This window comes from Piliocolobus tephrosceles, chromosome 2, assembly GCF_002776525.5.
Source record: "Piliocolobus tephrosceles isolate RC106 chromosome 2, ASM277652v3, whole genome shotgun sequence".
In the NCBI taxonomy this organism is placed as follows: Eukaryota; Metazoa; Chordata; class Mammalia; order Primates; family Cercopithecidae; genus Piliocolobus; species Piliocolobus tephrosceles.
Window position 1 is genome coordinate 191,441,825 of NC_045435.1, and position 14,701 is coordinate 191,456,525.

The window sequence follows — 14,701 nt, forward strand, 5'->3', positions numbered from 1 at the left end:
TCAGCAATCAATTATCTGGGGGGCTTTGGTCAGGAGGAAATTTCTTTTTGAGTCTGTTTCTTCTTCTGTAGGATGAGATGAAGGATGAAAATAACTATATTCAAACAACTCACATGAGACTCGCTTGAAAAGTTTGTACAAAACCCAGATCCTGGGGCTACACAGCAGGCCGAGAGGATCAGCTCTGGGCTTGGGGAAGTCCGTGGGAATCCACGGTGTGAAGTAGTTTCCTGGGTGACTCTGAGGTCCACTGACATCTGAGACCACAAGACCCGATGGTCCCAGGGGCCTTCCCTGCTCTGACATCCGATCGTATGAGGTGTGGGAAGTGTGGCGCGTGCACTCTGGCTCCGATGATTTCCTCCCGTGTTTTCGTCTTTGTAGTGGACTCAGGGTCATGGAAGTGGAAAAATACCTTGAACAGATGCTCGAGTGCAGTCTGTTCAGGAAAAGCACAACAAGTACCAGAAGACCGGGAGGGCTGGGGTTTACATTCCCACGAGGCGGTGAGCCGGGCTGGGGTTTACATTCCCACGAGGCGGCGAGCCAGCTGTGGGTTCTTGGGCTTCTGAGTGAAAGGTGCTTCCCAGGCCCCAGTCTGGGGTGTACCAGGTGTCCCGCCCACGGACACGTCTCAACAATAGAATGATTTCTCTGGTGTGGCCTCCACCCAAGTCCATCTAAAGACTCTTCCTGGCTCCAAATGGTCACCTTCCCCCTGCCCCATTCCTAAGGAGCCCCTAACTTTCAGGCTGCCAAGGCGGCCCTGTCCACTCTTGGAGTGTCTGCATGCGTGGCGCCCACGTGCTTGGCTACGTGGAGAAGCCAAATGTCACTTCCCTGCTGGCCCCAGACTAAACCAGTCATGGTTCTTGGCTGCAAACAAGAAAAACTCCTTTTGGCTGACTTAATGGAAAAGGAATTTATTTAAGGATATTGGGTAGCATTGAGACCCACCACGAAGGCCGGAGAACCAGGTTTGAAAAACAAATCTGACTGCCTCCCAGAAAGACGCATGCTATGGGAATTTCCCTAAAACTAAAAAGGTGCTGTGTGTCCCATGAAATGGCAAAGGCCTCTCACATGTGGGTGCAGCAACCTGGAGGAGCCTGCACCCCAGAGAAACGTTGGTGATTTTTGCTATGGCTGTTGCCAACAGCTGCGTTTTCCTGTTCCTCCTTCCAGGTTTCAAATTCCATATGCATCTGATCTGGGAAGGGCTCTACCAGGAACCACCTCCTTTGCTCCACTCCATTAATCCCTCCTGACACTATAAACATGTTTCCCATGCAGCCAGTGGAGCTGCCAGCTCCTGGCCTCTGATCCCAGACAAACCCTTTTCCGTTGCACCCTCCACCACTCACACACAAACATCCTATCCCATGTCTCCCTCGCCCGTCCCGTCCCACTTTCCTGGAAAAGGGACATTTGATCTCCAGAACTATTCACTGGGATCACATTTTTTTTCTACAATAATTTTTCTCTCTAATTCCATCAATCAACAAATATTTACCAGGCATCTACTATGTGCCAGTTACTATGCCAGGGCTGAGGGGTGAAAAAAAAACACATCTTCATGGAGCTTAGAGTGTCATGGGGACACAGAGATTGATCAAAGAATCAATTATCTTATTAACTCTCAATACTATGAAAGAAATGATCACAAAAACCTTGAATCTTTAGTAGGGAAATCTGATCTGGTCTGGGAAGTTTCCATGGGAAGGTGACATTTGAGTTAAGATGTGGAGGATGAGTGAGAGTCGGTGGGAGGAAGGGAAAGGGAGGAAGGAAGGCTGGAAGAAAGGAAGGGTGGGCATTCTAGGCAGAGGGAAAGTACGGGGAAGGGTTCTGAGTAGACCTGTCTTCTCTGCGCAATCAAAGAAAGCAGGGTGGCTGGAGCTCCCACTGTGGGTAAGAGGGACGGTGGTGCTGCCCCAGGCTGGGGAGGTAGGCAGGGGCTAGACCAGCAGGGCATCGGGCATTGCACTCCAGCCTGGGTGACAGAGCGAGACTCCATCTCAAAAATTAAAAAAAAAAAAGGAAAGGGAGTGGGGCCCTGTAACTGGACAAAAATCGTGCAACTGACACTCTCCATGCCCCAGCCAAGCCCTGGCCAACCTAGGAAAGTGGGTATCAGGAAGCCTGAGGTCCAGGCTTGCACACACATGATGGATTTTAGTTTTTACCAAAGAGCAACAAAGAACTTTGTTAAAAATAATGTCAGGCAGAGTTGGGGCCTGCAGTGTGAACAGATTGGAGACAGCAAAAGTGGATTAGGGGGCCTGTGAGGAGTCTAGGTGAGAGATAATAAATACTGTCTTGGGCTAGTGGCTGTATAATAGGGCCAAGAGAGCAGAGTCAAGACATAGTTCGGAAGTGAAATTGACAGGACTTGGTGATAAGCAGTATATGGAGTGAGGTAGGGATGAAGGAGACCGTGTGTCCAAGGTGACTCTGAGGTTTGTGGTGGATGGTGTTAGAGGAGCACTCATTCCCCACTCCTCATGTTTCCTGATGGAGGGTCTTCTGTTGGCGTAACAGCCCTTCACTCCTTACATGATGGTGTGCTAGGGAGGAGGATCTGGGCTGGGGCGGCTCAGTGCCTTCTGGTTTTTCGAATCACCCCTGCCTGCCACGGACAGGTGATCTGTCTGCTCTCTGGGCCACATGGTGAGCTTGGTGGGGCCGGCTGTATCCACCCCATCCCCCTGAGAAGCCTGCAATGTGGGAGGCAGTGTCAGCAAAGGGTGGCATAGCCAGTCTGATCAGGACCTGGAAACAGAATAGAGGGTGTCATTTTCTCTAGACCCTCCCAGCACCTAGAGGATTTATTTACCAAGGCAGGGAACACGGGAGGAAAAGCAGGCTTTGAGAGAGAATAACCATGAATTCAACTTTGGAACCCTTTTCTGGCCACTTTGATATCTTAACTTTGACTTAAATATCCCGTGAAATCAGTATATTTGCCCATGTACACCTTTTTAAAAAATTAAAAGGGGCATTAACTAATCAAAGTAAGAATTTTCTAAAATTTTGCTTTGGTAGGTCAGCCTGGACTTACAAATCCAAGCCAGAGGGAGTCTCCTCAGAGAGGCAGTGACCTGGCTGCATCCTGGGGGATACTAACAGTAATAACTACCATCATCAGGCACTTAACACACTTCCCATACTGTGCTAAGATGACCACGTGTAATCTTTGCAGTACCCTACAAGAGACACTTTTATTATTCCTACTTTTCAGATGGAGAAACTGAGGCCCAGAGAGGTTAAATGATCTCAGCAAGGCCATCTAGCTAATGAGAAGTGAATCTAGGATTCCAGAGCTCTTGCTCTTAAATGCTATGCTGAAAGACAAGATGTGCTGGAAGATTTTTGACCGACTGAATGAAAAGTAAGAAGCACAATTGTGGCCTTTTTGGCTTTTTTTTAATAGATGGAATTTCCCTGTGTTGCCCAGGGTGGCAGCATAGCGGTCCTCCCCACCTCAGCCTACTGAGTAGCTGGGATTAGGTGTGTGCCATCATGCCCCGCTAGCACAATTGTGTTTTGTGCTCTTGGCTGAGAGATTCTTAGGACCCACTAGCCCTATTCGTCTCTTCGTTCCTCTCCCCAATCCGCGTGTGTCCTGTGAGCCTTTGCAGCAGCCACCTGATCTCAGAGTTCTCTTCTTCCCTCTCTTCAGGCACTTTGCAGACATCCTCCTCCACTCATCTAACACGGAGGCAACCTGTCTGGTAAAGCCTCTCAAATCCAGCCAGAATCATCTGGAAGAGTTTAGCAAGCTGGCAGGAAGGCCAGCCTGAAATGGACTTAGCTGGGATTCTGCCCGAGGCCCTCACATTAGCTGTGCAATGCAACCTCTGCCCAGAGTGCAAAACAGAATGCTGCTGGAGCTGCTCATGAAATCACCTCGCTGTGGCCGCCACATTGTCCCCATTTGCTTTGGAAAGTAATGCCATTATGAAATATGGTATCCCCTGTAGTTCTGCATCGGAAGCAGAGAGGGCACACGTGGACTCCCTCCCCATTCCAGCAGGCATGGTCTCAGTGCCCCTGCACCTGGGCCTCTGGCCAGGGGCCTCCATAGCTGCCTGCAGGAGTGAGTGCACTGCAGTCCTGAGCACCTGGACTGAGCACCTGGCTGTAGCCCTCCACCCTTACCCTGTGCCTCCCTAAAGCCTCCTGTGTCAAATGAAGTCATTATTATCCCCACCTCGTGAGCCGTCACAAGAATAAATAATTTAATATATGCAAGATGCTTGGCACCGACTGTTATAAAACTCAATGACAATGATAGTTTGCTTCATCATCATCATCATCGTCATCACAACCACCACCATTCAGTACATCATGGTTTCCCACCTTTGCACTTTTAAAGAAGGAAAACCAACTGCCATGTGTAATATGATTTCTTTACTGCTTCGTGGAAACCAACTTTAAATAAACTCACTTTTAAAACACAGCCTTGGCTGGGCACGGTGGCTCACGCCAGTAATCCCAACAATTTGGGAGACCGAGGTGGGTGGATCACTTGAGACCAGGAGTTCGAGACCAGCCTGATCAATATGGTGAAACCCCATCTTTACTAAAAATACAAAAAATTAACTTGGCATGGTGGCACACACTTATAATCCCAGCTACTCGGGAGGCTGAGGCAGGAGAATCGCTTGAACCTGGGAGGCGGAGATTGCAGTGAGCCGAGATCGTGCCACTGCACTCCAGCCTGGGTGACAGAGCAAGACTGTCTCGGAAAAAAAAAAAAAAAAAAAAAAAAGCCTCTTCCTAATTAACAATATCCTTGAAATCATAGGTTTAATGGTTCTGGTTATATTTTTTAAAGCTCATTACAGTAAATACATGCCTATTAGCATTATCATTTACCCTTGCAGCACGAAATCACACACCTCTCTTTGAAGCCCACCTGTGCAGGCCAAGGCCTTGCACATCTCTGGGTCCCCTCGTCTGTCAAACAGGTGCAGCGTGATGATGACGCTGCCCCAGGACTGTTGGCACGTGTGCAGGATGCTGGTTTTGACCATGCTTTGTAAACTGCAATTTGTCAGTGGAGTTGATATCATAGGGTCACCCCACGCCCACCTCATTCCAGATGTCCTGGGATGTTCGTTCTCTAGAAGCTCTAGCAGCTTACCCAGGTTTGCAAAAGGAACAGCTTATAATGAGCCCTCTCCACTCCATCCCACTTTCCTGGGAATTTGTGGGGCTGTCACTCAGACATGTTTTTTTCTCTCGTGTTTCCTCTCCTTGGGCTAGAACAGCCCCCAAAGCCTATTTTAATCCTTTGTCCCCATTTGGCATCCAGCCTTCTTCTTATCTTGACTTCACTGAGGTGTTAGGTCCATTTGCTATACTCAGGAGGTGGCACCCCCAAACCGAGGCCCTCCAGCATAGCCTCCAGCCTGGCTGGGCAAACGGCTCCAGGCTTCAGAAAGCAGAAACTCCCAGGAGTTTTCTCTGTCTCCCCTGGCTGCGGGCTCTCCTCTTGCCTGCCTGCCCACCGAAATCATAGGTCAGAAACATCTTTTCTCTGGACCAAACCAGCAGAGGCAGCTGCTCACATTCTGCTTCTCCCTTCCGCATGGTAATTCATTAGGCATTCCCTCTGATCCGAGCTTCTCTTCCTCTCTCCCCATGAGCCAACAGGGTAAAATCTCCAAGAGAGGCCTTGGGGCACCTTCTGCTCCAAAAGCAGAAGACCGCAGCCTGGTGGGGCTATGATGTGGGCAGAGGAGAGGCTGGGAGTAAATTCCAGGGCTGGTGCCTGGAATACTTTGCATTTCTCTGACCCTGCCCTGCCTAGCCAGCACCCAGAGCTTCACAAATGCCTATTTAGAAGGCCGCACCCTGCTAGTGTGGTGAGGTCCTCGTGACTGGCTGGTCCCCATCAGACACAGGAAAAGTAGATGGAGCTGGGGACAAACTTTAGAAAACTGATGACAACATGATTCCTTTTGTTTTATGAGAGAAAGGAAAAATGCATGTAAAACAAACCCAGAACGTCCACCGGAAGAGTGGAAGGGAACAGTGGTTTTCAGTTTATAATACAACTGTACTCTTAGCCTATCCATGCACCATTGCATCCAGAAGGATGTACAAAGCAGCCCTTCAAGATTGACTTGTGTTGGGCCAGGCGCGGTGGCTCACGCCTGTAATCCCAGCACTTTGGGGGGCCGAGATGGGAGGATCGCTTGAGATCAGGGGTTTGAGACCAGCCTGACCAACATGGTGAAACCCTGTCACTACCCAAAATACAAAAATTAGGCAGGTGTGGTGGCACACACCTGTAATCCAGCTACTCGGGAGGCTGAGGCAAGAGAATCGCTTGAACCGGGAGGCGGAGGTTGCAGTGAGCTGAGATCACACCACTGCACTCCAGCCTGGGCGACAGAGCGAGACTCTGTCTCAAAAAAAAGATTGCGTTGTGTCTTCCCAGTCAGAGTATGTGAAGTTCGGGGGTCCAATCGAGGAATCCCTGGGCCCTCCTCAGCCCTAGGTCCTTCCAGCTTGGCCTGAGGGCCTCCCCACACATTCGGCCCTCTCTCCTTCCACTCCGCACCCACACCCCAATTCCTGCCCCTTTGGACTTCTTCAACCTACTGCTCCCACTCCCAGGCCATGCCTTGGGTCCTCAGGCTCTAAGACAGGTCAGGCTTTTGGTCACATTGGGTTCTGCTTTACCTGGGCAGGGACTGTGCTGGGGGCTGGTGGGAGAAGCAGGCCGGTGGATTTTATAAGGCATGCTAGCCTTGCTCTCTGTCCAGCTGGCCTCCCCTTGCTGCAGTTCCTGTATATGGATATTGTTACAGAATCGCTACCCTCCCTCTCCTTTGAGCTGGCCTAGCTTTGGCTTATCATAGGCCCCAGGAAAGGGCAGGGGACTGGGCTGTGGGTTAGAGGGACATAAAGGTTCATTCTGCCTTATACGCTTCATTTTCTCACAGCATGTATTTCATTGTACTACTGGCAACTGTCATCTCTTATAAATGAGGTTCATAAATAGTTGTTCCAGCTTATGGAATTCTGGAGAAAAAAGCTGCCAGAACAGTGATAGGGTGCACTTCCCACAACATTAGACAGGCTGAAGAGATCTGTGAGTGTCAGTCCGCATCATGACAGCCTCATTGGTGGGATAGTTAGAAGGTGATGCAGGGACATTAAACAGCAGAGATTATAATGACAGTAAGGTAAGAGTTACTACAATCAAACTACTGCCTAGCTACTCGGCCCCGGTTTGGATGGTGACGATTCAAAATTAAAAGACATGGTCTCTGCTCAGGGGCTCCCGGTCTAGGCCACTTTGACACAGAAGAATTTGAAATGACCCTTCAAATCCACTCTTCTGTCACCACGGATCTCAACGGATGGGCATCAGCATGCCATCAGACGGGTACACGTGTGACGAAGGATCAGGCACCTGACCTTTTGTTCCTTCTTCATGTTGTGCCTACATTTGGTGTGCACAGTATGTGCCTGCAAGCCTTTTACATTTTCATCCACATCAGTATTTGTTTCTGCTTCTCAGCCACATTCTCAAAAATGAGAAGTGTGCTTATTGGTTTAGATTTGCCACGAGCAAGGATCTGCTCAGCCGCACACCTGGATCCTATCTTGCTAATGATGTTGATGTCGACGTTGACCAAAGCTTGATAATTCAGTGACTGTGTAACGTGTCTTATTTTTAAAGGAAAGCTTGGCTGGATCCCAACTAAAGCCACAGACAGAATTCAGAAGAGGTTTAAGAAAATAGTAAAAGAAAAAGGTTTGCAAAGCCACCAGATGAGAGAACAGTGCTCCTCCTGGCAGTCTCATCTGCCTCTGGGAATGTTCAGGTCACCCCGTGAATGACACAATGTCCCTGTGGGCCTCATCCCATCTGCTTCTGTTTGTCATGGCCCAGGGCCCATCAGTCCCTCAATGCTGCCCTTCCTGCCTCCCAGGCAGGTCTGGGTTTCTGTGAGTCACTCTCACAGCAGCCGTGACCCGTGCAACATCTCAGAGTTTCTCAGCACAACAATCCATCATGTGCCTCGATGTTCATCCAGCAATGTCAGGAAGAAACTGCCGGATATTGTTCTATACCGAGTCGAAAGCTGTCCTGCAAAACAACAGTGCAATTGAAGAATGAAAGTTGCTTCCAAAGCTAAAGCCAAACAAATGCAATCTTGAGCTATTTTGTGGGTCGAATTAAATGTTTTGTTTGTTTTTGAGACAGGGTCCCACTCTGTTGCCCAGACAGGAGTGCAGTGGCGGGATCGCCACTCACAGCAACGTCTGCCTCCTGGGCTCCAGCGATTCTCCCGCCTCAGCCTTTCAAGTGGCTGGGACTACAGGCACCTGCCACCACACCTGGCTCATTTTTGTATTTTTTGTAAAGATGAGGTTTCACCATGTTGGCCAGGATGGTATCGATCTCTTGACCTTGTGATCCGCCCACCTCAGCCTCCCAAAGTGCTGGAATTACAGGCATGAGCCACCGTGCCCAGTGAGAATTCCTTTCTTTCACATCCACATCTTTCTCTCTCTCTCACATGCCCCATACTAGCCATCGTAGGCAAATCTAACATCATTAGCAGATCCAGGTATGTGGCTGAGCAGATCCTTGCACATGACGAATCTAAAGGATTTTGCCATGTTGCCCAGGTTTGTCTCAAACTCCTGGGCTCAAGCAGTCTGCCCTCCTCGGCCTCCCAAAGTTCTGGGATTATAGGCATGAGCTACCGTGCCATGCCTGGATGCTCTGGTGTCAGAGACATCACTGACACCCCGGAAGTCGCTCACAGAGGGCTTCTCTACTGCAGAGACCAGCGCTGATAGTTAGCTGGTGTGCAAGATAAAAGCAAATCCATCCTTCCTGCTTCCTTGCACCCTCTCATCTGTGGAAGCTCTAAGGGAAAGGACTGGTTTGGCTTCCACTTTGATAGAACGGGCAGCAGTCACATGGCCCATTCAGTGACAGAAGAGCTCTAGATCCATTTTTTATTCTAAGACCTCTGGTAGCTTCACAACTTCCTTTGAAGTTTGCCTGGTCATGTCCCTGTCTCTGGCCTGAGATACTCCAGCTAAACAATGCAATGAGAAATATTTGGCAGTCTTTGTATCTCTGTGTACCTGAAAGGTGTGCCCTCCTTGGCCAGGAAACTAGAAATACCAGCTTGTGGGAGCTGGGATGGGCTAGGACCACTTTCTCTGAAGGTGTTGCAAATGTAAGGCAAGGAGGTTGAAAACCAAATGTATAGGATGCCAAGCAGAGGCGAGCGTGAAACCGGAAAGAAAAGAAAGGTGACCAAGACTGATGCATAACAGAATCGGGAGAATGACGCTGCTTCCCAAGAGCGGTTATTATGCCGCTGGTTCCCAAGAGCGGTTATTATGCCACTGGTTCTCGTGGGGGGCCAAAGGCCCTGTGTGGGATTGTGAAGATTTGCAAATGTGTCCGATAACCTGAGTATTTTCTTTGTCTTTGCTTGTGTTTCAATTTGAGAAACAGAGAGGAAGGAGGATGGCTAGTATGGGGCATGTGTGAGAGACAGAAAGATGTGGATGTGAAAGAAAGGAATTCTCACTGGGTGCGGTGGCTCATGCCTGTAATCCCAGCTACTCGGGAGGCTGAGGCGGGCAGATCACAAGGTCAAGAGATCGATACCATCCTGGCCAACATGGTGAAACCTCATCTCTAAAAAATACAAAAATTAGCTGGGCGTGGTAGCACGTGCCTGTAGTACCAGCTACTCGGGAGGCTGAGACAGGAGAATCGCTTGAACCTGGAAGGCAGAGCTTGCAGTGAGCCGAGATCGTGCCACTGCACTCCAGCCTGGGCGACAGAGCAAGACTCCATCTCAAAAAAAAAAAGGAAGGAATTTCCCAACTAATATCTGAGATTTGCCAACAGTCAGAAAAACATGTTAGTTAAGTACTACCCCGGGCCACCTAATTCCAGGTCCTTAGAAATCCTGTGGAACAGTTTTAACCTGACAGCCTCCTATTCACCCAGACATGTATTTCACATTCCTCAGTTTCTAGCCAAGGAAGGGAAGGATGAGGAGCCGGTGGAGCTGTAGAGAGCCTGGACCAACAATCAGAGGAGCTTGAGTTTCGTGCTGGCTCAGACACCAGCAGTATAATGTCTTTCACCTGGTCTCTTTTGGAGCCCCTGGACATGCTGAAAATAATCTTTTACAGCTTTCGAGTGCTTTGCTGGTGGCAGTAGCTGAGGGAATGGAAATTTGGAGAGCAAAAACCAAACCACGGCAATCTGTTGGCCGTAGCAAGCCACACTGCAGACTGCCCTCAATGCCATTCAAGTCATCCTTTATCACTGACTCCTCTTGACGGGCCACCTGCTGACCGCGGCCTGCCACTTCAGCAAAACTGGTGGGAACAGGTGCTCTAATGTGCTGACAGCATCAGAGAGTAACACATGAATTGAGAAAACTGGGGTTTGGGGGGGAAATACTCTAGTTATGGGTTTGTATTTCTGCTTCTCCACTTAGATTACAAGGCTCTCTAGGGCAAGGACTATGCTTTTGAAGCCCCAAAGCCTAGCAGAGGGCTTGGCCCATGGAAATGCTCAATAAATGCTTGTGAATGAGAGAAAAGGAGGGAAAGAGGGAGTGGGTTCTTTCCAAGGTCACACAGCAGACGTCCCCTAACAGTGGAGGCGTGCTGGCCGCTGTCCCCCTCAGCATCCAGCTCCAGTCGATGTTCTTTCGCGGGTCAGGCTGGTTATGTCTATTTCCCAGGAAGTGTCACTGATACCATCAGACCCCAAGGCATCTGCTGTTCCACAGCAGCCTCCCCTGGTCCATAATGTGGACGATATCAGAGGAGCCAAGATTGTCTTCGTCTCAACTCTCCTGCCGGGGGTGCTAAGCCTGGGGTATCCACTCAGGCTAGGGATGGGTGGTCTAATGTGCTGACAGCATCACAGAGCAGATTCAAGATCCTCTTGAATTGAGTGGATCTGAGAATATCAGGGCTGGGATGCTGGCCTTTTACAGATAAGAAAACCAGGACTCAGGGTCCGGGGCTGGCAGGACCCAGGGGTGGGGCATGGCCCCACAGGGAGGGGAGCCCGGGAGAGTCAAGGGTGACGCCCTCATGGTACAGGCAGGATCGAGTCTAACAGACCACCCTAGCAAGGCATTCATGCAATGGGGTGGCAGGATTCTGGAGAAGTCCATGAGAAAGGACCTGGGAAGCTGAGGGCCAGAGAGCACAGGGGACCCACTCAATCTCATCCAGGGTCAGGGGCAGAGACAGGTGAGAGGCAGGATCTGGTCTCTTCACAGGAGGGAGTGGTTGGATTGGAAGAGAGAGGAGGAGAAGGAACCCATGTAAATCCCTGAGGCAATGGAGCCTCACCCCAAGCATGCTGGGAGTAGGGACAGAGGGTACTGGGGAGCTGTTAAGGGAGCTGAGCCCATCCGGATCATTCTGCATTGTCCTAGACCCCGCTCCAATTTCTACCGGCTCTGGGAATTCACCTCCTCTCTGCCCTTTGCACAGTCCCCACTCTGAGAATGGGGAGGGGCCCAGAGTCGGGTATGACCCTCTTCTAAGCAACCTCCAGCTTCAGGGCCCTGTCGGTGATGTGACTTTCAGCAACATCCAGACACTTACTGGGTATCCCTTGTGTCCCAAGTTAGTGCCGGACCCAAGCTTGGTCCCTGCCCCAGTGGTCTCATGATCTTGTTGGGGAAGTAGGGGGACATTTGAGGCACCCAGTACAAGGCACGCCAAGGCAGGCATGGCTCCTGGTATAACCAGTGGGTTGTTAGAAGAAGCAGAGAAGAGCCTCATGGGCACGCTGGCTTCTTGGAGGAGATGAGGCTGGAACTGGAGTTTGAGCATTATGTGCTGGGTTAGGAGTTTCGAGTAAGACCACTGCAGTAAGAATACACATGTTTTCTCACAAGGGTAGAGGGAAGGGAAATTGTTAGGGCAGCCTCAGAGCCATCAGGTAAAAGCCTGTGTTTTGTTTTGTTTTGTTTTTTTCTTTGAGATGGAGTTTTGCTCCTGTCTCCCAGGCTGGAGTGCAGTGGCAGGATCTCAGCTCACTGCAACCTCCGCCTCCTGGGTTCAGGTGATTCGCCTGCCTCAGCCTCCCGAGTAGCTGGGATTACAGGCGCCAGCCACCACGCCCGACTAATTTTTGTAGTTTTAGTAGAGACAGGGTTTCACCATGTTGATCAGCCTGGTCTCAAACTCCTGACCTCAGGTGATCCACCCCCGCTTGGCCTCCCAAAGTGCTGGGATTACAGGCATGAGCCACCGTGCCCAGCCAGGCCTGTGTTTTTTAAACGTTTTTTAATCAGCACAGTAATCCTTTGCTGAAGGAAACTCTACTCAGAATGTGTCAACCTGCTGAAAGCAGAACTGCTCTATCCTCTCAGCTTCCCTCTTACCCCAGTGTTACCCCTCAGCCCTGCTACCACCTCAGAAAATGAAAGGAACTTTACAGCAGGACTAGTTCAACCTCGTTATTGGACCAGAAGAGAAACTGAGGCATAAAGCGCAGAAGGGACAAGCTCAAGCTCAGGGGTTTTTCCACCAGTCCTTGCTGCTTCCTGAATGAGGCGAGACTGGAGCTACTTTCAGCAGGCGAAGGGATGTAGCCTCCACAAGATGGGGAACCTTGGAATGTGTTTGGACAAAGACATTCTTTCTGTCATTCCAGTTTGACAGCCCAGCTAGTGCTGCAATCTCTTGATGTTTCCATTTTTTTTTCTTTTTTTTTTTTGAGATAGAGTCTTGCTCTGTTGCCCAGGCTGGAGTGCAATGGCGCAATCTCAGCTCACTGCAACCCCCGCCTCCCAGATTCAAGAGATTCTCCTGCCTCAGCCTCCCGAGTAGCTGGGATTACAGGCATGCCCCACCACACCTGGCCAATTTTTGCGTTTTTAGTAGAGACGGGGTTCACCATGTTGGTCAGGCTGCTCTCGAACTCCTGTCCTCAGGTGATCCACCTGCCTCGGCCTCCCGAAGTGCTGGGATTACAGGCGTGAGCCACTGCGCCTGGCCTATGTTTCAATTCTTTCATCGAGAAGACTAGCATATTCAAATCACCTGAGAAATAGCTCTAGCAATGCAAGGTTAGAAAAACTGGTGGGGATGGTGGTTTGGGATAAAGAGGGACATGTTATTCAGTTAAGTTTTGGTCAATAGCTGAACCGGCAGTGAATAAGTTCCATGGAAGAATCAGGGCTTTCTTCAGCTGCAGCCTACGGTGTGCCCATTCATTCCTTGGCCAAATGATGTGACTTGAATGAGGAACTCAAAAATAACCTTCAAAGCCCTGTCTTGAGCTCACAACTAATGCAAGGAACTGATCAACATCTGTGGAAGCTACGCAAGACCTTCTGCCTCTGTCTTCCCTGGGGTTTATCTTGGCCAGGGCTCCTTCTAGTCAGTTTCTGCCAGTTTTCATGACAAATCTTAGTTTCAGTGACCTTGAGAAGGCTAACTGGGACTTGGGGTGAGGTGAAACATCTAAGAAAGGCAGCACATGCATTGATTCTTTCTTGCTTATTCTTTCATACACGCAAACTGAGAAATGCTATTGGAGAAAATCAGTCACTGAGGTCTCACAGTCAAACTGCCCCGCCGCTGTTGACCAGGAGAGCTGCTCTCCCGAGCCTGGATTCCCCTAGCACCACGCACCACAGTTCGTAAAGATGCATTCTCTCATTTGAGTCTCACAAAAATGCTGTGAGGCAGACCAGTTAGGCGTTGTTCCCATTTGAGAGATGGGTCAGAGAGACACGGAGGCTTGCTCAAGATGGTGTTGCTAGTTAGCATGTATTCAAATACTCATTTGTTTATACTTTTTTATGAATGATGTTTGTTATTAGAGCATGGAGCCAGAGCTGCAGACTTGCTCCCTTGCACTCTTTTGGCCCCATCAGGCTCTTTCACCTAAGGATGTAAATAAAAATGGATTTTCCAGGGGAAACAGGTCAAATGACTTAATATGGCCATAGAGAATTCAGAGCAAGCTGGTAAATCCTAAGTGAGTCATGCTTCATTTGAATAATAAACGCTCAGGCCTGCAGCAGAAAGAAATAGGATTATACAGTTAGAGGGAATTCATTTATTGAGACCAATGGCGTTTAGACATTTCTAAGGCATGAAAACCATTCTTTTTTTTTTTTTTTTTTTCTTTTCTTTTCTTTTCATTTTTTTGTCTTGCTCTTGTTGCCCAGGCTGGAGTACAATGGCACGATCTCGGCTCACTGCAACCTCCGCCTCCTGGGTTCAAGTGATTCTCCTGCCTCAGCCTCCCGAGTAGCTGGGATTACAGGTGCATATCACCATGCCTGGCTAATTTTTTGTGTTTTTAGTAGAGACAGGGTTTCACCATGTTGGCCAGGCTGGTCTCAAACTCCTGATCTCAGGTGATCCACCAACCTTGGCCTCCCAAAGTGCTGGGATTACAGGCGTGAGCCACTGCACTTGGCCAGACATTCTTAAGATGAAGTCTTGCCAGGCAGTTGAATGGGAAACCCTATCGAAGCAGCTTTTCTGAAGAACACAAGGCCCCACTTAGCATCTGTGGGAAACCCTCTCAGTTACAGATGAGAAAACAGGCCAGGAGGCCCGGGGGGGATCTGAGCTGGGGCTGGAACCCCAAGGCAGTGTCACTCCCGTTGGAGGGTCCTCACGAAGAATCAGCTGATGGTCCAGA

General features: G+C 49.6%; 1 long non-coding RNA gene across 1 annotated transcript; it reads left to right on the forward strand.

Annotated features, from left to right (window-relative positions):
• Positions 1–1,864: 1,864 nt before the first annotated feature.
• LOC111544319 lies at positions 1,865–4,459 on the forward strand. Its single transcript, XR_002732111.1, has 2 exons — positions 1,865–3,391; positions 3,683–4,459. It is a non-coding gene; the product is annotated as an uncharacterized LOC111544319 (long non-coding RNA).
• The last annotated feature ends 10,242 nt before the right edge of the window (positions 4,460–14,701 follow it).